The 22,811-nt window shown below is 35.1% G+C and overlaps 2 pseudogenes; both read right to left on the reverse strand.

Moving 5' to 3' along the window:
* Nucleotides 1-2,088: 2,088 nt before the first annotated feature.
* On the reverse strand, nucleotides 2,089-2,253 carry LOC145297208 (U2 spliceosomal RNA; annotated as a pseudogene).
* Nucleotides 2,254-19,690: 17,437 nt separating this feature from the next.
* On the reverse strand, nucleotides 19,691-19,815 carry LOC145297219 (U2 spliceosomal RNA; annotated as a pseudogene).
* Between the last annotated feature and the right edge of the window lie 2,996 nt (nucleotides 19,816-22,811).

Consider the following 22,811-nt stretch of genomic DNA (forward strand, 5'->3'; position numbering starts at 1 on the left):
AATGAACTTAAGGATGAATTGAATAACCTTAAGAATGACTTGAATGCTTAAAAAATAACTGGAATCCTTCAAAAACAACTTGAATGGTCTGGAGAATGACTTGAATGGCTTTGAGACTGACTGGTTGTAAAGTGGGTGTTCATTTTACATTAAATTAATACAGAAAAGTGATCCCCCTTTTTATATCACAAAAATTATTTGATTTAGGGAATTTGAAACGTTATTTTCGTATTCAGGAACCCCGAAAACCAATAAATAGTGGTATAATAAACATAAAAAGAAATAAAAAGTACATGTGTTACGGACCGACCGACCGACCGACCGACCGACCGACCGACTGAGTGACTTATAGAGTTGCTTGCACACGACTAAAAAAACTATTCTGTGGTATGCATTTAAAAAAAAAACTATTTTCCGTCGGTCGGCCCATTCCACATTTACTTATTAGTTACTAACAAGTGCAACATTGGTTAAGAAAAGATACTACACTTTGATCTTAGCCATGTTGCCAAGAAAAAGTTACATTTTGGACAAGTTTCAGAAAAGTCTAATGGTTAGGTTAAAATTTATGGGGCAAAAAGTGTCATTATTTGAAATTTTGGTACATTTTTGACCCCTTATGAGCCCCTTGGAATGCTGAATACCAGTGACAAACTATGTAGTTTTACACCGTAACACATGTATGTTTGAATTCAGCACCATGGGAGAGCACTATATAGATATAGATATCAAGTTTTTATTGAGAAATATGAAAAAAGGGCATTCTTTAGTGCTAAAAGTCCCCAGGGGACGCAAAGCAGAATTTTACTATGGTCACCCAGACTGAATTTATATTAAGTAAAATGCCCTGTGCATTTTGGACAAGTTTCAGAAAAATTTAATGAACAGATCAAAATTTATGGGTAAAAAAGTGTCACTTTTTTCAATTTTGGTAAATTTTTGACCTCTTATGAGCCACTTGGAATTCTGAATACCAGAAAAATCTAATGGATGGATCAAATGTCACGATACAAAAAGTGTCATTTTTGGCCATTTTGAGGCATTTTTGACCTCTTTTGAGCCCCTGTAGGTGAAATGGGAATTTTCGCACAAAAAATATTTTTTACTATGCACATCTATATATTGAAATATAATTTGTGGCAAAATTTCAGGAAAAATTAATGGACGGTTATCCGTCAATCATCCAAACAAACAAACAGACAAACCCACCAAAAACATAGGTCCCTCTCGATAAATCGGGGGACCAAAATGTTACTCCATGCTTCTTGCTTAAAAAATGAGCCGCGCATGCATGGTTCCCCTTTGTATGAAATATAGTTTTAAAAATTGGTGTGCTTTCTAGCACTAAAAATACCCGGGGGATGCTAACCAAAATATTACCAGGGTCATCCATACTGAATTTATATTAAGAGCAATAGCCTCCACATTTTGGACAAGTTTCAGAAAAATCTAATGGATAAGTAAAACTTTATGGGGCAAAAAGTGTCATTTTTTGCAATTTTGGTACATTTTTGACCCCTTATGATCCACTTTGAATGCCAAATACCAGTGACAATGGACAAACAGTGAAGTTTCACACCTTAACACATGCATATTTACATTCAGCAACATGGGCCACCTCTATATAGACATATCAAGTTTTTGTTGAGAAAGATGAGAAACGCGCCAGAAGAAAGGGCGTTTCCAGCACAAAAAATCCCCAGGGGATGCAAACCAGACATTTGCCAGCGTCGCCCATACTGAATTTATATTAAGAACAATGTCCTCCACATTTTGGACAAGTTTCAGAAAAATCTAATGGATGGATCAAATGTTACGGGACAAAAGTGTCATTTTTGACCCCTCTTGAGCCCATGCAGGCAAAACAGGATTTTCCAAAAAAAAAAAAAAAAATTTTTACTATGCACATTTATATATTAAAATATAATTTGTGACAAAATTTCAGGAAAAACTAATCGACAGTTATCCGTCAATCATCCGGACTAACGGACAGACGGATCTATTGGAAACTTTGGTCCCTCTCTGATAAATCGGGGGACAAAAATGTTACTCCATACCTCTTGCTTAAAACAAAAAAAATAAAATGTAAATATGTTACAGATTGACCGATGGAGTGACTTGCAGTCAACTAAAAATGCCTTAGTATGGAAGGGTTTCCCCTTCCATTGCCTAGGAAAAGTTACAAATATAAGTGGAGCATCTGTTAAGAACAGATACTACACGTTGATCTTAGCCATGTGGCCAAGGAAAAGTTACAAACGTAAGTACAGCATCTATTAAGAATAGATACTACACTATGATCTTAGCTATGTGGCCTAGGATAGTGGTTATTTATTTGCTTTCCCACTGAGCAAATTAGGCACAAGGCCGTATTTAATGTGGAGAGAAGGGGGAGGAGGGAAAGGAGACCAGCTCCTGATGGGTGGGAAATGGGAGCTGGATAGTGACAACTGGCATGAAAGGTTGCCCCTACATTGACCAAGGTCTTATATGTAGGGTTGCCCCCACATGTGGTCTTTGCTTGCCGTATCTGCCAGAACAGATACTACATTTTGAGGTATTTATTTGCTCCCCCACTGAGCAAATTAGGCACAAGGCCGATTTTTAAAGTGAGGAGTGAAGGGGAAATGGGGACCAGCTCCCCGGGGAGTAGGGGAGGTGGATAGTGACAATTGGTATGAAAGGTTACCCCTACATTGACCAAGGTCTTATATGGTGGGTTTCCTCCACATATGGTCTTTGCTTGCAGTATCTGCCGGAACAGATGGTATTTATTTGCTCCCCCACCGAGCAAATTAGGCACAAGGCCAATTTATAATGTGAGGAATGAAGGGAGGGGAAAAGGAAAAAGGGGACCAGCTCCCGAGAGGTGGGAAATGGGAGCTGGTTAAAGGTCAGGTATGTGGGGTTGCCCCCACATCTGGTCTTTGCTTGCAGTATCTGCCGGAACAGATGGTATTTATTTGGTCCCCCACCGAGCAAATTAGGCACAAGGCTGATTTTTAAAGTGAGGAGTAAGGGGAAATGGGGACCAACTCCCCGGGGAGTAGGGGAGCTGGATAGTGACAATTGGTATAAAGGGTTGCCCCTACATTGACCAAGGTCTTATATGTGGAGTTGCCCCCACATATGGTCTTTGCTTGCAGTATCTGCCGGAAGAGATGGTATTTATTTGCTCCCCCACCGAGAAAATTAGGCACAAGGCCGATTTTTAATGTGAGGAGTGAAGAGGAAATGGGGACCAACTCCCCGGGGAGTAGGGGAGCTGGATAGTGACAATTGGTATGAAGGGTTACCCCTACATTGACCAAGGTCTTATACGTGGGGTTGCCCCCACATATGGTCTTTGCTTGCAGTATCTGCCGGAACAGATGGTATTTATTTGCTCCCCCACCGAGCAAATTAGGCACAAGGCCGATTTTTAATGTGAGGAGTGAAGGGAGGGGGAAGGGAAAGGGGGACCAGCTCCCGAGAGGTGGGAAATGGGAGCTGGTTAAAGGTCAGGCATGTGGGGTTGACCCCACATCTGGTCTTTGCTAGTCATAGCTAGTCATAGCTAGTCATAACTTGCAGTATCTGCCGGAACAGATGGTATTTATTTGCTCCCCCACCGAGCAAATTAGGCACAAGGCCGATTTTTAATGTAGGGAGTGAAGGGAGGGGGAAGGGAAAAAGGGGACCAGCTCCCGAGAGGTGGGAAATGGGAGCTGGTTAATGGTCAGGCATGTGGGGTTGCCCCCACATCTGGTCTTTGCTAGTCATAGCTAGTTATAGCTATTCATAGCTTGCAGCATCTGCCGGAACAGATGGTATTTATTTGCTCCCCCACTGAGCAAATTAGGCACAAGGCCGTTTTTAATGTGAGGTAAAAACCAGCTCCCCTAAAAGTAGGCAAAAAGGGGGCACTCTGGTTACCAAAAATAATAATTGTCCCAGTATAGAGGGTTTCCCCTCCATTGACTGGTACAAACCATCTTAAGTGCAGCATCTGCCGGAACAGATGGTATTTATTTGCTCCCCCACCGAACAAATTAGGCACAAGGCCAATTTTTAATGAGAGGAGTGAAGGGAGGGGGAAGGGAAAAAGGGGACCAGCTCCCGAGAGGTGGGAAATGGGAGCTGGTTAATGGTCAGGCATGTGGGGTTGCCCCCACATCTGGTCTTTGCTAGTCATAGCTAGTCATAGCTAGTCATAGCTTGCAGTATCTTTCGGAACAGATGGTATTTATTTGCTCCCCCACTGAGCAAATTAGGCACAAGGCCGTTTTTAATGTGAGGTAAAAACCAGCTCCCCTAAAAGTAGGCAAAAAGGGGGGCACTCTGGTTACCAAAAATAATAATTGTCCCAGTATAGAGGGTTTCCCCTCCATTGACTGGTACAAATTATCTTAAGTGCATCATCTGTCGGAACATATACTACACTTTGATCTTGACCAAAAGGCCAAGACAAGCGATGTTATTAAATTAATTCAAAAAAATAGATGAACTAATACACCGAATGCGATGAAGAGCAAAGTTCTTCCTTTAAAATGAAAACGTAAACAAAAAAGAATCCTATGGTTTTAAAACTCTAAAAAATGCGAAAGCAGTAGACCTTTTGATAAACTTTGAAAATGACCTTTTAAACGTTATCAAATACTTAGAATTCCACAATCAACCTAACAATTTCCAACGAAAACTACATTAAATCATTAGAAATATAAACAGCTCTAATAAAATCTTTGTAAAAGCAGATAAAACCAGAAACTTTTATAAAATAGATAAGCAAGAATATAACAAACTAATCACAGAAAACATTACAAAAAACTACAAAAACTAGATACAAACGAATGCGACTACATAGATTTAATAAATACTGAAAGTAAACAAATTACTGATAAATTACAAATTACCGATAAAGTTGGCAAATTGAAACCTAGAGAGGCATACATTCTACTCAAAGACCACAAATGGGACTTCAATAATAATCCCAGCACCCGCTTGATAAACTCAACTAAACCAGAAATAGGTAGAATTAGCAAAGCTATACTTTCTAGAGTAAACAACCAAATCAAACAAGACCTAGAATTAAACCAGTGGGCAAATACTGCCGAAGCAATCACCTGGTTCAAAAATATAGAAAACAAAAGTAAATGTACGTTTATACAGTTCGACATCATAGACTTCTATCCCTCTATATCCGAAGAACTTTTTAACATTGCCCTAGAATTTGCCGAGGCATACACTGATATATCCTCGGAAAAAATCAATATCATTAAAAAATGTAGAAAATCAGATCTAATAAATAACAATAACCAATAGATAAAAACTAAAATGACAAATTCGTTTGATTTGGCGATGGGTGCCAGGGACTCTGCAGAGGCATCAGATCTTGTGGGATTATTCATTCTATATACCCTCACAAGCATATTTGATACTACTAATATCGGCCTATATAGAGATGACGGATTAGCTATAATAAAAGACTCCAACAAAGTCAAGGGAGATAACTTTAAGAAAATCATACATAAGGAAATGAAAAAATTAGGCCTACAAGTAGACGTATTAGCTAACATAAAAATAACAAACTTCCTGGACGTCACGTTAAATTTAGAAAAAAATCACATATGAACTCTACTTAAAAGATAACGCTACTCCAATATACGTAAACCCTAAGTCCAATCACCCGCCATCAATTATAAAACAGATTCCTAACTCGATCGTAAGTAGACTCAGCAATAACTCAAGCGATGAAAATGCACTTAACAGGTCAACCAATATCTATGAAACAGCCCTAAAAAATAGTGGATACAAAAATATTGATATCAAATATAAGCAACAAAGCACCAATAACTATAATAGAATTAAGAATAGAAGAAAAAGAAATATAATCTGGTATCCGGCCCCATACAATCAAATGTTAAAAACAAAACTTGGAAAGAAATTGCTAGATCTTATCGAAAAGCACTTTCCCACAACCAACCCCTTACACAAAATTTTCAATAAAAATACCCTAAAGTTATTCTACAGCTGCTGCGAAAATTTAGAGATGATAATTAAAGCACATAATAACAAAATATTAAATAAAACAATGTAAACAACAACAAAATAAACAATAAAAAGTAGACACCATGACAAAAATAAAACTAACACAAAAGACACATATATAACTAGCAGAAATAATAATAATAATAATAATAATAATAATAATAATAATAATAATAATAAACCAACTCTGGACAACAACAACCATACTAGAAATAAAAATAAAAATACTAATAACGAACAAGATAAATGCAACTGTAGACACCGCACACTTTGCCCACTTCAAAATAAATGTCTAACCAAAAGCGTAGTTTACCAGACCACAATATTTACGAAAGAAAACCCGAATAACAAGAAATATTACGTAGGTATGACTTCCTTAGATTTCAAAACTCGATATTATGACCACAAAAGTACAATCAACAATAAAAAACCCGTATGAAAACAACACTAGCAAATAAATACTGGGAACTCAAGAAAAGTGGCTGTTCGCCAGTAGTCGAATGGAAAATAGTAAGACAAGCAAACACCTCTAAAGACCTAGACGACCCATGTAGATTATGCCTTCATGAAAAATTTGTTATCCTGTACTTTAAAAAACCCCAGCATCTATTAGACTGTCGGAGAGAAATAGCGAACAACTGTGTTCATAGGGTAAAATTTACTCTAGGATAGCGATACAAAATAACTTTAAAACTAACAAAAACAATAGAAAATAAACAAATAAATAAATAAAATAAATAAACATGCATATACAAAAACTATCATACACACACAAAGAATCAGGTCAACTAGAGGTCAAATAAGCCTTTGTTTTATAAGTGCATGTCCATTGGAAGGGCGCGGTGGATACAAGAAAGCTGATTGGCTAACTAAAATCTCAGGAGAAGGTGCGTATATAAAAACGACAGACAACCACAAAATTCGCGCATAAGCCTGAATAATCCTAGAATGGATGAAACGCGGAATATTCAGTGTAGCTTAATCGCCATATATATTTTATAAATTACTAACTAGCTTTGCCTACGTATTGAGCACTTTTGAAATAAATACTTAAATGCATAAATTTATAATGTGAGTAAATGAAGTAGTTATATATATATATATATATATATATATATATATATATATATATATATATATATACATTCAGCTGACCGACAGTTGTGAGATTATGGTAAAAGCGAATGTAGGTGTTAGTGGATGTTCTGGCTTGTAACCAATTTCATATTAGCCCGCCCCGTTTTCAGCTTGGCCAGCAGTCATCTACAAGCGACCTAATCAACCGTGTTTGACAGATTCAGCAAGTTGCTCTTCATTATGTTGCTACTGCTGACACAAGCGCCAACTTTTCCGCAACTGTTTCAAACGGCGCGGCCAACAAAGCGGGGAAACGGATCAGTCACCATTGAAAGATGTCAGAAAATAAAAACACTTGATGAAAGATTTGATTACGTTCCACTCGAGCAAAATTGCCGGAAGATTTTCTTTTTTTTTTTTTTTGTTTTTGTTTAAGTAGTATCGTTCGAAAATATTTTTCCTTTTCCAATAAGTAATTTATCTAAAAATATGTACACAACTTCATGAAAGAATTAAAACCTTTAACAGAGGTGTCAGTGGTGAAGTGGATTTCTATCTGAAATGAAGATCTGGCTGCATTGGTGCACAGGGAGAGAAGATGACAGAGTGGTATCTCTCAACATTCCAATTGGGTGGCTATATACAGACCTGCCTGCGTGTGCAAAATTTTAGGGTAGAGGCATTCATTAATATTCCAACAATCCTTCTTTTTAGTAATACTTCTAAGTACTAAGACTTATATTTGATTGTTGGTTGGTTGGTTTTGTTTTACGGCATATCAACCCTTTTTAGGTTATTTAATGCCGAATCCAGTGATTCCGAAGAAAAAGTTTTTAATAGAATATATATATATTTTTTTTTTTCAAGTCAGTTTCTATTTAACCCATAGTAACAGGTACTACCACTCCGGGTCAGAGTGTACCTAGAAGCAGTGGCAATTAAGGGGTGGCTCCACACTCCCCAAAGCGCGCAAGCTGGGGCCTCACTATCGGATATAGTCTAAGGTCATACCCAGGACCCTTATATTTGAGTCTTTAATAATACTTCTAAGTACTAGGATTTATACTTGATTCTTTGATGAATACAATCAAAAAGTTGTCTCCAGGCATCACCAGGGGATCACCAGACCTGAATGTCACTGTCCGAGTGTGTTAAAGTGGAGAGGAGCGGAATCCACTTATATTCAAATGATATCCCTCTTTTCATAATATTTCTCAGTACTAGGACTTATATTTGAGTCTTTGGAGTATACAATCAAAATGTCGTCCACAGGAATCACTAAGGGATCACCAGACCTGCATGTCACCGCCTGAATGTTTCAAATTGGGAAGGAGCAAAATCCACTCATATTCAAACGATGTCACATTTTTCATAATATTTCTCAGTACTTGGACTTCTAGGAATCTCTACATGGGATTTAACTAATCGTTTGGGTGGATCGGGAGTATTTATGCTGAAGGAAGGAGTACAAGTTCAATACCTTAATTTGGAGTACATTTCCAGGAGGAAGCACGTTCCAAGCACAAGGATGCAAGACTATAGCAATATGAAAGAACCCGGAGCTTGGTAGACAATGTGGACATATTAGATTAGAATTGCTTTCTTTTCTTTGTTTTTTTTTTACAATCTGTCCAAGTGTAAAAAGTTGGTGCACCAGCTTAGGCGAATCGTGGTTTTATAAAAAATATATTATACTAGTTGATTTGTGAGAAGTGAGAAGGGGGCTTACGTTCTTTGCAGCAGACTTAGCAGTATCTTTTATGTACTGATTCTTAGCCTCGATTAACTCAAATAATTGTCATTTATGTTGTGTTTTTGTAGAATGTTAGCTGTTCTATCGAGTGCAATTCACATTTTTGAAGAGTCTAATTTCTATTAAATATCGTAAGCTTCTTACTGATTGATCCAAAAGTCAGATTCCAAATAGCATTAACTGCAACTTTCTTGTCTCAGTCTGGCTAATTTAGCTTCTTGAACTCCTTTTCCACATTCCCATCGCTAGCAATAAGGATGTTGATAATTTTACAAGTGTTATCATGTAGAAAGTGACCCCTCCCCACTACCAAATGTCATCCTTACAATCGTTCATATGAATTTACAATCCGTTCTAACTAATAAACACGTTACCATGAGGCTGTTTCCCCGCTGATCTTAATGGTAACAGAATCCTGTTATGAACTGTCCCCACAAATATTCAAACTCCGTCCATTCATTCAACAAGTCTCAATCCGTTTCGTGAGGTTCTCAAATAATACGTAAGGCCTCATCATAGCACATGTGCACAGTTCGCCCTCCTTAAAACGAACTCTCCGGTTTTGCAAATAACTTGCTTTTATGCAACCCAATATCGCGTGTTGCATAGGAATAGCAAGAGTTTGCATTAGTTCGTGTGAACGTTGGAACTAAAATCAACTGCGCCATGCAATGATATTATACTAGCCTGGGTGCCCGGTGTTTCCCGGGTGTTTGGATGTGTGTGTTGAGCCAAAAACAAAATGGTAGTAGGCAGGCAGGCTCGAAGCTGTACCGCAAAGGAGAAACATAACGTGAAAAAAAAGTGACGTCTTTGCCGTTACGTCCATCGTCAAACCGGAAGTAGCGAAGGTTTAAATTAAGGCTAGTCAATCGAAAAAAATGGGGATGGCTTTCGAAAATATTGGCGAAAAAAGCGGCCCCTTCTTGTAGAAAGTGCCCAGTTGAGGGTGAAGAAATTAGCCAATTTTTCGATATTTGTCGTTCGAAGGGTCGAGCGTCAAAACGATACCGATCTCGTGAAAATCCGTCGCCTCTGTCGTTTAAGGCATACATACATACATACATACATACATAAATTTAAACAGACAGGTGAGATTTATATAAGAGAGAAGAAGATTATTCAGCAACTAACCTCGATGAGACGTACAGACACGTGGGCGTTTTTTGAGGGAAGTAATTTAGGCACCCACAATTTTATTTACAATTGATTGAAGATTGAAAACCGATATTTTTATTTGCATTCAACTCTCCCTTCCTCAAGTCAACAATTCTTGTCATGAACATGCCCTCTAAATAATAAAACGCACTTCATACCATTGACCAATGTTAGTACTTCCATAATGTTCTTCATCTTTCAGCTGACAACCAGTCCTGTCTTATTATCTCTTATCCTCGAGTGGCACTTGATCCAATAGTGAAACAAAAACTTTCTTTTTAATTTAACAATGAGAATACTAAGCATAATAACAACTACTATTACTAATGCTCCTCTATCTACTACTACTACTACTACTACTACTACTACTAATAATAATAATAATAATAATAATAATAATAATAATAATAGTAATAATAATAATAATAATAGTAATGATGGTCGCCCATCGCTAGCAAAGATGACCGTGATCATACAATTGTTCTGTGGGTTCGAAGAGGGCTTGTTCGAACGATTCGAGCTCTGAAGTATTTCTCGCACATTTGGGATAATTCTGTATCAGAGGTGTTGACTACTCTGTCTTTTCTAATGTCACGTGTTCTTCGAATTCAGCAATTATAGTCCCTTTGTGAGTTGTGGCACGCCAGGAATATCTGTCTTGATTTAGTTTGTCCCTTGAGTGAGAATACAAATCGAAATGTTTGCGGGAGACCTTCCCTAAACCGTTTCCGCAGTTCTCCTGCGTTTTTTTTTCTTCTTTTCTTCTTTTGGACAGTTCACCGTAAATGAGCTGTTTTGGAAGCCTTGAATGAGGCATGTGGCATATATGACCTGCCTAACGAACCTGGAACTGCTGTAACATGTTGGACCTCTGTACCTGGTATCTTGTCTTGCCACTTGATTTTCAACACTCTACGGAGGTAGTAATAAAATAATAAAAGTAATAATAATAATAATAATAATAATAATAATAATAATAATAATAATAATAAAATAATAATAATAATAGTAAAAATAATAATAGTAATAATAATAGTAATAATAACAGTAATAATAGTAATAATAATAATGCTAGTAATAATGATAGTAGTAATAGTAATAGTAATATTAATAAAAATAATAATAGTAATAATCATACTAGTAATAGAAGACATATAATGACAATTTCCACTTTACCTTTTTGGTAGAATTACAACACAAAGACGACGTTTATAAAAACACATGATGGGTTTATTTCCATGGACCGGCCGGTGGCTTTGCTTTCAGGAATTCAAAGTTTCACATTCTATGTTTCAAAGGTGACCGTCTCGCTTCTAGACGTTCGACTCCCAACTCCAGACTATCGTCTGTCGTCCACAGACTCCCTCTGACTCTCCCTCAGACTCTCCCTCAGTTTTTCTAAAGTTTCTAACTATATCGAGAACTTCCCATTTTCCATGACGTAATACACATGTTAAAACATGTGTCTTCTTTCACATGTTCTGGAAATGCGTGTCCAAAACTTTTTCCTTTGTTTACAAAAAGAATTTTAACCTATATTCCCCGTAACCTATATTTCCAATATGTTAAAAACATGTTTATTAAATTATCTTATAGTTGCATTCTTCAATTGAATTTTCATAACAGAATTGACAATGCACATTCTTTTCTTCAAACTATTTTATCTCTAAGCTAAACAATGGTTTGTTTTTTACATTCCATTTGCTAATTCTCTCTCGTAATCTATTTCTAAACCTAAATTACGAGCTTCGAATTTCGTCTATTCTATTTCATTTTCATTTTAACTAAATCTGTCTATTTTTATACTTACATGAAAAGGGGACAGCCCTTATCATGTAACAATAATAGTAATAATAATAATAGTAATAATTCTAATAATAATAATAGTAATAATTATAATAATAATAATAGTAATAATTATAATAATAATAATAGCAATAATAATAATAGTAATAATAATAATAATAGCAAAAATAATAGTAATAGTAATAATAGTAATAATAATAGTAATAGTAATAATTATAATAATAGTACTAGTAATAATAATAACAGTAATAATAGCAATAATAATAGTAATAATAATAATAATAAAATAATATTAGTAATAATAATAATAATAAAAATAGTAATAGTAATAGTAGTAATAATAATAATAATAATAATAATAGTAATAGTAATAATAAAAATAATAATAAAAATAATAATAGTAATAGTAATAATAATAGTAATAATAATAAAAATAATAATAGTAATAGTAATAATAATAGTAATAATAATAATAATAAAAAAATAATAATAGTAATAATAATAGTAATAATAATAATAAAAATAATAATCGTAATAATAATAATAGTAATAGTAATAATATTAATAATAATATTAATAATAGTAATAATATTAATAATAATAATAGTAATAATAATAATAATAATAATAATAATAATAATAACCATGATACCCTTGAATAGTAGTAGAGAAAATGCCAAGCCAGATACAAGTTCCCCAATACAGAGGAAAAAATGAACCACCTCATGTACATGGACGATCTGAAACTTTTTGCAAGGACCGAAAAGGAGCTAGAGGCACTAGTTAACACTACCAGGATCTTCAGCCAAGATATCCAAATGGAATTTGGAATGGAAAAGTGCGCACTACTAGTTATAAAAAAGGGAAAATTAGAAACGACAGAAGGCATGGAACTACCCAACCAAACAGTAATAAGGGCACTCGGGGAACAAGACGACTATAAATACTTGGGAATTCTGGAAGCGGACACCATCAAAACAACAGAAATGAAATAGAAAATTGGAAAGGAATACCTCAGGAGAACAAGAAAACTCTTGGAAACTAATTTATATAGCAGAAACCTAATAAAAGGTATAATTATATGGGCAGTGTCACTAGTGAGATACTCTGGACCGTTTATAGGATGTACGAAAGAAGAACTGAGACAGCTCGATCAGAAAACCAGGAAACTCATGACCATGCATAATGCACTACAGCCAAAGGACGATTTTGACAGACTCTACGTGAAAAGGAAAGACGGCGGGAGAGGACTGATCTGTATAGAAGACTGTGTGAAAGACACAAAAAACTAGAAAAATACATAATGCAAAATACTGAAAGCGAGAGATACGGAGAAAACCAACAAAACAGAAAACAGAGAGACAAATGACAAAATGAGAAAAGAGAAATGGGAAGAGAAACAACTCCAGGGAAGATTCATAAGATGGCAAAAGATGAGAATAACGAAAACACCAGGACATGGATGCGAAAATGACATATAAACTGAGAAACTGAATCCCTAATAACTGTAGCACAAGATAACTCGATAAGAACCAACCATATCAAAACAAGGATCGATAAAACACAAGAAAACAACAAACGCAGAATCTGTGGACAAGGAGACGAAACGATAAACCATAGGGTAAGTGAATGCAGCAAACTGGCCCAAAAGGAATACAAAAACAGGCATGACAAAGTGGAGAGTGCGGTGCACTGGGAATTGTGCAAACAGCTGCATTTTGAGGGTACAGACAAATGGTACAAGTATAAACCTGCAACAGCACTCGAAAACAAGAACCACAAAATCCTATGTGACATGGACATACAGACGGACAAACCCATCCAAGCAAGAAGACCAGATGTAATAATTAACAAGAAAGAGAAATCCTGTCAAATCGTAGACTTTGCTGTCCCAGCTGACTACAGGGTGAGCATGAAAGGAAAGGACAAACAAAGCAAATACACAGAACTAGCCAGAGAGTTAAAAGGGATTTGCATGATGAAGAAAATCAAAATAGTACCGATAATAGTAGGAGCACTAGGAACAATCCCGAAAAACCTGGAAACAAGAATGAAGGAAATTGGAATCAGAGGAATAGCTGCAAAAATACAACGCCTAACGATAATGAAAACGGCTGAAATATTAAGTAAACCCCTTGAATGCGGAGAATAACACAAGACAATATAATGAAGCAGCGTTACAGGGAATGAAGTACACCGAAGCTGCAGATCTACATGTTCTACCCCCACCCGCCCATCATGCATCTCTCCATTGTTTCACCACCGTTCCCCCCAAAAAAGGGATACCAAAGAGCCGAGAAGGGTCAAGGAGGATGGAAAGACCAAGGAGGGAGCACTGCCAGACCTTCGCTGGACAACTGCGAAGAGAACTGGGATCTTGGGGAGGCTTGGTGCCACTCAAATTCCAGTAAAAACCAATGGCCACTGCCAGCGAGAAATCAATGGTAAGAGGCTGTTGCGATGATGCAAATTTATTTGTAAATGCTATCGAAGGAGGAGGAGAGAGCTGAACGTCTGGGGAGACTTGTTGTCACTCAGCTTCCAGAGAACATCACAGGTCTCCAATCAGATCGTTTGCTGACTTGTGTGAAAGCTCCATGTGAGCCGGTAATAATGATAATAATAATAGTAATAGTAGTAATACTACTACTAATAATAGTAATAATAATAATAATAATAATAATAATAATAGTCATAGTAATAATAATTGCCATAGTAATAATAATAGTAATAATAATAATAATAGTTATAATAACACTAGTAATAATAATTATAGTAATAGTAATAATAATAATGATAATAATAGTAATAATAATAGTAATGATAATAATAATAATAATAATAATAATAATAATAATAATAATAATAATAATAATAGCAATACTACTACTATTAATAATAATAATTCTGATTTCTTTTATGAACATCTCTCTGGAAAGGGATGGGATTAATTTCCAGAGGATTTCCCTTAATCCTGGCTTCAAACCAGGAGCTTCAAAGATTAAGGGTTTTCCTAAGGATGTTCGTGGTACCTACAATAGCAGAGGTTTGAAGGCCGCCTAAAACATTGGGGATTTGTAGTTTTTTCAATTGTCCTTCCAGACAACTTGATACTACTCCTAGTGTACCAACTACGACCAGGATTATTTATGTTTTAACTCTGTGTATATGCCTTATATCCAAGGCCAATGGAGCATAATTGCTCCACTTCTCATTCTGCTTCTCTCTCACATTCCTGTTCCAGGGTACTGAGAAGTCTACAATCTGCCAGTTTTTTGTAGACCTTCTCAATGACGACCAAATCCTAACGATTATGTTCCAATTGCTTGGTCGTTTTGACACTTTTGTCCCACCATACCTCTACCTTGCCATCCTCACTTGTTCTCACTTCATCAGGCACCTCCTCAAACCATTTTCCAGCACACTTCACCCCAACCCTCTTACACACCTCCCAATATATCCGGAGTCCCGTGCGATCGTGTCTTTTGCGGTAGTCTCTCTGGGCCAGTCCACTACACCCTGCTGCAAGGTGCGCAATTGACTTTGAGGTCTTACCACAACTTCCTCTCCTAGAACCACTTTTTTGAACAATCGTGTTCCTAATGCCTGCTCTTGTGCAGCACCAACACAAAACAAATTACCGGTCTGCAAACTTAAATTGCTTAAGGAGTAGATAAGCTCTGTCTATCGCCGGCTTCCATACTCCTTCTTTGCCTATTAGTAAGGCGCAGAGACACTATCACAAGTGAATCGACAAAACACTTAGTGGTAGATCTTGTTTCTTGTCTAGGGCAATGAATGCTGTTCCCCCACTCCCGACACATCCCACCCCTCAAAACTGGGCACTTGGAAGTGCTTGAGTACCACACATGCCTGTGCAATTAGATTGGCGTGATCTTCTTCTGATGGGCTGAGGGTACTGGATTGACAGTTCCTGGCTGCTGTTTCTGACTGGTAGTACAGGGGCCCTAACTCTGCCAAGACTAAAGTGGTTTCCTTCAATAATTACAAGAAACCTTCTCTGCCACAAATAGCAATGGCCAGTGACTCCCTGTCTGAGAGTACATCTTTGAAACTGCTTGACCTAACGTTCACAGGAAACATGAGTTGGAACAATTATATTGAAAACATTGCCAGGGCAACTGTGCTAGAAAACTACTGACACCTGAAAGTATCCTGTACCTCTATAAGGCCACTATTCGCCCATGTATGGAGTATTGTTGTCATATTTGGGCTGGTGCATTTTCTGCTAGTCTCTCGCTCCTAGATAAGGTTCAAAAGAGAGTCACCAATCTGATAGGCCCTTAACTGGCATCTAAGCTTCAGCCTTTGTCCCATCTACGAAACGTTGCATCCCTCTGCTTGTTCTACATGTATTTTAATTGTGAATGCTCTGACGAACTGCAGACACTTGTGCCCCCACGATGTAGACAAACCCGACAGGCAGCTAAATCACACCCCCACACAGTAGAGATCCCTAGATGTAAAATATCTTTCTACTCCAGTAGTTTCTTCCCAAGAACCGCTAGATTCTGGAATTCCATTCCAGGTCCCTGCTTCCCTAACTGTACTGATATGCAGAAGTTCAAGTGTAACATAAACCGACATCTTGCTGCCCAAATCCCAACATAGTGCCCCAGCATTTGCTGCCTCTGATAGTAGCCCCCTACACCAAAGTGGCAATGTGCCTTGTTTGGGGTGAAAATGTAATTAAAAAAAAAAAGCGCCAGTACTCTTAGCCAGACACCCAGCTCTAAGCCATTGCCATGATCTTTCATCAGGCACTTCTGCTATATCTTGGAAGAACCTTCCATGCATTTTCTTCCTATCCAGTTCCTCTGCCCTTTCTCTATCCATACGTTTCAAATAATCAGCCTTGGTCTCACATACCTCCACTTCATTGGACACAACCTTAAGCATCCACTCCACACTTCTAACCACATGCTCCTTCAACGACATCTACTCGGTTCTAACACAATCTTTTACACTTTTCAATTCTCTCCCACCACATAATAATAATGATAATAATAATAGTAATAGTTATAATAATAATAATAATAATAATAATAATAATAATAGTAATAATAATAATAATAGTAATAATAATGGTAATAATAATAGCACTACTAATAATAATAATAATGGTAGTAATAATAATAGTAGTAATAATAATAATAATAATAATGTTGATAATAATAATAATAATGGTAGTAGTAGTAGTAATAATAATAATAATAATAATAATAACTAGCGAGACCTGTGGAAATTCTACAGCGGCATTTTTCATATATAATATATTGTTGCTGGGAATTATGTGGGCGTTCTGTTCAGCATGAATGAATGCACAATCATATTATTCAAGTCCTTATATTAAAACTGTACTGATCCCTTACTAAAATAATAACTTTGATATATTTCCTGGGCTGATTATTTCATTACAAACACACTGGTCAATTAACTCACATTTCATCATTTCTCATAGTTATTTAATATGTTACTATGTTCGACAATAATTTATCATAATTTTAACCCACATTATCGCCTCTACCCTTACTAAAATAAAAAATGTGATATATTGTCTAGGAAGATTATTTCATAAAAAAAACGCAACTATCAATTAACTAATATTTCATCATTTTTCATAATTCTTGGATATGTTACTAATTTCGACAATCATTTTTCTCATTTTAACCGACATCATCGCCCACCCCTTACTAAAATAATAGCTTTGATATATTGTCTGGGCTGATTATTTCATTGCAAACACACTAATGCATTAAATCACATATTATCATTTTTCATAATTCTTGGATATGTTACTAATTTCGACAATAGTTTTTCATAATTTAAACCATCCTTATCGCCCTCTCTTACTAAAATAATAATTTTGATATATTGTCTGGTATGATTATTTTATTATAAACACACCAATCAATTAACTCATATTTCATCATTTTCGTAATTATTGTATATGTTACTAATTTCGACAATCGTTTTTTTTTTATTTAAACCATCTTTATCGCCCTCTTTTACTAAAAAATAACTTTGATATATTATCTGGGATGATTATTTCTTAAAAACAACACAATTATCTATTACATTTCATCAATTTTTATAATTCTCGGATATGTTACTAATTTCGACAATCACCTTTCATATGTCTAACCCACATTATTAACCACCCACTACTAAAATAATAACTCTGATATATTATCTGGGTTTATTATTTCATTTCAAACACACCAATCAATTAACTCAAATTCCGTCATTTTTCATAATTCTTGGATATGTTACTAATTTCGATAATAATTTTTCATAAGTTAAACATACCTTACTAAAATAATAGCTTTGATATATTGCCTGGACTGATTTTTTCATTACAAACAAACCATCAATTAACTCACATTTTATAATTTTTCATAATTCTTGGATTTGTTACTAATTTCGACAATCATTTTTATAATTAAAAACCACACATTATGTCCCCCTCCTACTAATATAATAACTTTGATATATTGTCTGGGCTTATTATTTCATTACAAACACACCAATCAAGTAACTCACATTGCAGCATTTTTTATACTTCTTGGATATGTTACTAATTTCGACAATAATTTTCATGACTTTAACCCACTATTTCGCCCCCTTACTTAAATAATAACTTTGATATATTGCCTGGGCTGATTATTTTATTACAAACACAGCAATCAATTCCAGGTATCCTGATAGTATATATGTTCCACCTATTTTATCCAATCCCAGGTGACGCCGCATACTCTGCTAGTCTATATCTTTCACATATCTCATTCGATCCCGGGTGACACTGGGTATTCTGCTACTATATGTTTTCCACCTATCTCATTCAATACTGGGCGACGCTTTCTGCTAGTATATATTTGCACTTATCTCATTCAACCCGGGACTGACTTCATGTCCGCCACCCCACTATTAAAAATATACATGAAATAAAGTAATGTTTAAATTGTAAACTATTTCAGCCATTTCTGGGACTGACTTTATATACCCAACCCACTGCTAAAAATATACATGAAATAATGCAATGTCTAAATAGTAAACTGTTTCAGCCCTTTCCGCGACTGACTTCATATCCCCCACCCCACTGTTATAAATATACATTAAATAAAGTAATGTTTAATGCATACACGGTTTAAGTCATTTCCGGGACTGATTTCATATCCCTACACTACTGTTAAAAATTTACATGAAATAAAGTAATGTTTAAATCGTAAACAGTTTAAGTCATTTCTGGGACTGACTTTATATCCCCCATCTCACTGTTTAAAATATACTTGAAATAAAGTAATGTTTAAACCATAAACTGTTTCAGCAGCTTTTCGAAATTAATACATGCAAACATTAACATGGTTAGAGATTAGCCAACCATTCCTTCAACATGAATTTCTGAGTGTAGTACCAGTCTCAGCATTCCAGTGACTTAACCCCCCCCCTTTTTTGGTCTTGGTTAATGGAGGAGAAATCCTTCATTACTGATACAATTTTTATTTTTGTTACTGACCAGAGTGACCCTTTTTGGGAGCTTATCCCCTCCTCCAAATTTTTAACTGACCTCATGTCCAACTCTGCCCTTGTGCAGAGGCAAGTTAACAAAAAAACATAATCAGAAGGGACATTTTTCAGGACAACTTATAATCAATCAGAAGCAACATTTCCAGTGCATTTTATAATTAATCAGAAGGGAATTTTCAGGCCCATTGTGTAATTAAATCAGAAATTACTTTTCCCAGTTACTTTTGTAATATTAAAACTTTGTTACCTTAAATATAGTACCTATTTACAACGTCTCCCTACTGGACAGATTTAGACACCAGGGTCGTTTTTAACGTGGAGAAAAGGAGCAAAACATTTTCTAAATCGTAAAGGATTTCTCCTCCACTGAGAGAGAAGAAATTGAAATGTAGCGTCTAAAGAACAGATACTACACTTCGATCTTGGCCAAAAGGCCAAGAAGAACAAATCATTTTTATTAGCTTTGCCTCAACAGCGACACCAATTTTATAATATATATATATAAATAATAATAATAATAATAATAATAATAATAATAATAATAATAATAATAATAATAATAATAATGGTACTTATTTAGAATTACAACCACATAAAAAAACAAAAATGAAAAATATTCTGTACGATGTACGTGTCTATGACGGGAAGAAAAATATTGTTATTAACAATCACGTAATCTGCTCAAGTTTTATTTTTATAATAATTTTTAAGTGGATTTGAGTTTTTTTCAATGTCCCCATGTTAAAAATGGCTTTCTAAACCTCACTTTTATTTGATTTGTGTTCAGGATGGCGTCGTGATATTATGTGGCCTAAGATTCTGATTTAAAAATAAAACTACTTGAGCAATTTACATAATTTTTGATGTACAACCTCACCATCACCACCACCAACAACAACAGTAACAACGACAAAAACAACAACAATAATAATAATGATAATCATAATAATAATAATAATAATAATAATAATAATAATAATAATATGGCTGCCAGAAAATTCTTGTGTGGCAAAATGATACATCAACTAAAATAATCTCCTTTTATAATAGAATGTTAGTTTCTCAGGAAATAAAATAATTATTTTCCTAGGAATAATGCTTACATATAGGGAATAGGAATAGGAATAATGCTTACATATAGGGAATAGGAATAGGAATAATGCTTACATATAGGGAGCAACTCAACAAGCAGAAAAATGATACTTTTTCTTTTTATGTATATCTATGCACACGCACATATAAATATATATATATGCATACCCCAAACACAAACATATCTGTATGTATGTATATATATATATATATGTGTGTGTGTCTATCTGTGTGTGCAAGCGTGTTTGTGTGTGTGCATAGATATGTATACATATATGCACACATATACACTACATGTATACACACATATACGTATAAACACGCACGAACACATACACTTGTATATATGAATATATACTTATATATTTGTATGTATACTTGTATATATACTTGTGTGTATGCATATATATATACAAGTATATATGTGTGCGTACGTGTTTATACGTATATGTGTATACATGTAGCGTATATGTTTGCATATATGTATACATATCTATGCACACATACAAACACACATACACACACATATATAAATATATATAAATATATATATATATGAATACCTCCACACACAAGCATAAATGTATGTATATATGTGTGTTTGTGTGTGTACATAGATATGTATGCATATATGTACATATATACATCACATGTATATACACATATACGTATAAACACGCACGCACACATATATACTTGTATATACACATATACTTATATATCTAGATATTTGTATGTATACTTGTATATATATATGTGTGTATATATATATACTTATATATCTATATATTTGTATCTATACTTGTATATATATATATATATATATATATATATATATATTGACACGCACACACTGTACCCGATATAACACATCAGTTATTAAGTTATTGCTAATTATTTTTAGCGGAAGAAACAGTACCTGGGAAAGAATTGCAAAATCCATTTGCTGTTGTTGTTGTTGTTGTTGTTGTTGTTATTATTATTATTATTATTATTATTATTATTATTATTATTATTATTATTATTATTATTATTATTATTACCGTTATCACGGTTGCGATGATTACTCTTGTCATAATCATCCACCACTTTGTGGCGTAATTATCTGCAAGGATGGACCGAGAATAATTTATATCTTCCTATTTCCTCTCCAATGTTTATTTGTCCATTCTCGTCTCCATGACTGCACAGTCATCTGGCCACCATGCCGTACATAACTCACACAGGACAACGTATGCGGGTTTTGTTGAAAATTCCTGAAGGTGGGTCTCATAATCGGCTTGGCGCAGATCTTTCATAGACACTCTCCCCCAACCTAGAGAGTGCCACTCCCCCCCCTCTCGCCTGTCACCAATATCTTTGCTGCATTTATTAGGGCTTGCGTTCCACGTGAGTAAAAAGACGTCTATTTGGGTGGAATATAATTTGGAGGCAAGCATTTTCGTCATCGATTTTATTAAGCCTACCTATATTGTATGTCTTTTAGCCTGTCTGTCTGTGTGTCTGTCTTTCTGTCTGTCCGTTCCACTGTTTCTCGAAAACTCTTAGGTCGATCTAGGTGAATTTTTATATGAATCTTTGTTATGACATGATGCATCGAACTAAGTATTATAGTATCCATTTCACGCACATTTAGGAATTAATAGAGATTAATATGAATTAACCATTACAATACCAAATTCACTCTAGAAGTATTCTCGGAAACTAATAGTTTGGTCTGGCTGAAACTTTTTATGGACCTTCAGACATATACCAATCTCATCTAAAGTGAACTAAATAAAACATATAAAAAGGCAACTTAGGAGGATTTATATAGGATAAATTTGTTAGCACTTAGAATAGGCAAGCAAATGAACATTAAGGATAAAATAGAAGTATATACCCCGCTTAACCCTCGGTTTATGCTGAAAGATCACAAACCTGACTTAAACACTGAATCTAGTATTCCAATAATTACACTCTGTGTTTCAGACTTAGGTAATATTAGTAAAAAAAAAAATTAGACACGGTTATACAAACTTTAAAATCTAGAATACAACATAATCTTTGGATTTCTTCGGGGGAGGTTACAGACTGGTTCCAGAAAATTAACAAAACAACTAAAAAGTAAATTCATTATGCTTAATATTGACTCATATTATCCTGGATTATTCGAGAAAGCACTAAAATTGGCAAAAAAAGTGAAACAGATGTAACTAAATTAGAAATTGAGATGATAAAACTCGCAAGGAAAAATAGATAGAGAGAACCATTTTGATATCATGGTGGGTACAGACTAAGCATGGGAACTAACTTGGTAGGTCTGTACAAACTGAAGGAGATAAACAAAATAATACCGGATTTAAATGGC

This window comes from Euprymna scolopes, chromosome 17 (assembly GCF_053919585.1).
Source record: "Euprymna scolopes isolate OS-2025 chromosome 17, ASM5391958v1, whole genome shotgun sequence".
Lineage (NCBI taxonomy): Eukaryota > Metazoa > Mollusca > Cephalopoda > Sepiida > Sepiolidae > Euprymna > Euprymna scolopes.